This window comes from Convolutriloba macropyga, chromosome 1 (assembly GCF_964194025.1).
Source record: "Convolutriloba macropyga chromosome 1, txConMacr16.3, whole genome shotgun sequence".
Taxonomy (NCBI): domain Eukaryota; kingdom Metazoa; phylum Xenacoelomorpha; order Acoela; family Convolutidae; genus Convolutriloba; species Convolutriloba macropyga.
In genome coordinates this window covers 48,589,912-48,591,422 of record NC_134468.1, presented here as the reverse complement: position 1 = coordinate 48,591,422, position 1,511 = coordinate 48,589,912, and positions in this window count along the sequence as shown.

Genomic DNA, 1,511 nt, shown 5'->3' with positions numbered 1-1,511 from the left:
TCTTGAACGTGAGAAGATTCAATTGGTTCAAAAACAGGAATTTTGTCAAAAATCTCCAAGCAAGAGTTCGTAAAGTGACCATAACGAAAGTTGCTATCGTTTGTTGATCTAGTATTCATTTTAGCCTAGAAAAAATATCTCTTCTAGTTCGACGACGTCGACTGGTTTTTGGGGTAATTCTTCGAATTATGCGCCGTTTCCTATTTTTTCCACCACCTAGCTGTTTACGTAATGTTTTCTTTCCAACATCTGCAGCCACAGATTTGAATTTTTTCTTTCCAGTTAGAACATTTCCAATTTCTGGTGCAGCTATATCAAGCAAATCAGCACCAACTCTTTTTGCTGCTGGGACAACATATCTCCTCAAGAATGGAATAGCTGTCCTCCCAATTGTTTGTGCTAACGCTCCGAATCCTCTTCCCCTCTGTCTTGAATAACCACGAAAATACGGTAAATCACTATCAGCAACCATTTTCTACAACTTTAAATCTAAAAATGATTGTCAGAAGTTTTTCTAAACATTAGTACCGCTCTTGTCACACCAACAGAGCTGAAAGGAACTTTTTCACCATAAGAGTCCCGGAGCTCGAGTTTTATGCTGTGGAATGAGTTGTTTAGAATTTTTTTAAATTGTAAGTTTGGAAAATTTTGATAATTCATGTATTGTCCCGTTGAGATGATATCTCCATTCTTAACTTTTGATATAAACGGAATGCATCGTAAAAGAGCAGCTTTTGTATCACCCACAATATTGTATTCAACAATATCACTATATATCATTAAGGTGTGTATTCGTACAATGTCATAAGGAAACTTGGGAAAATGTGGACCACCACCACTCATGAAAACACCCATACCATAAACAGCTTCTTCGCATCCAAAGACATGACAAAGATCGGCACTAAAAATGACAAGTAAAGAGTTCTGATTTGGAAGACTCAAAGAAATTCGCTGTGTAATTTTGTTAACGTGTAACTTGATGGGCGTTTTTTCATATTTTTCACGTTCCTGAATTTTTCTATTCATTTCATTGACAATATCAGAGATCGAGGGGTATAGACCTGGATCAAGTGTGTAATAATCCGATGGTTTTGTATCTGGTGTTGCTTCATCTAGATAGAAGAATTTACCCTCTGTTATGTTTTGGTACAAGGAAGGATACGACAGTTCTGTTATCGCTACCTCCCATTCTCCATCAAGATTAATTTGTTCAGGTAGAAAATTCGTGAAAGAACTTAGTGTATTGTTTGGGTAACAATCAAACGACGCATTGGAAACCAACTCAACAGTGAAAGAACTCATCTTTAAATGATACACTTTGAAAGCTCTTGTTCATAAAATTTACCTAGAATTTCATCACCTTGTTCTCCACAAAGGTTATAGGTTGGCGGTTTAAAAGTAGCAACTTTAACAATTTTGAATATTTCATTTGTGAACTGTGATTTATAACCTTTTCTGAATGGAATATCTTTTTTTGATATACGAACATTTTCACCAACTTTAAAACGTGG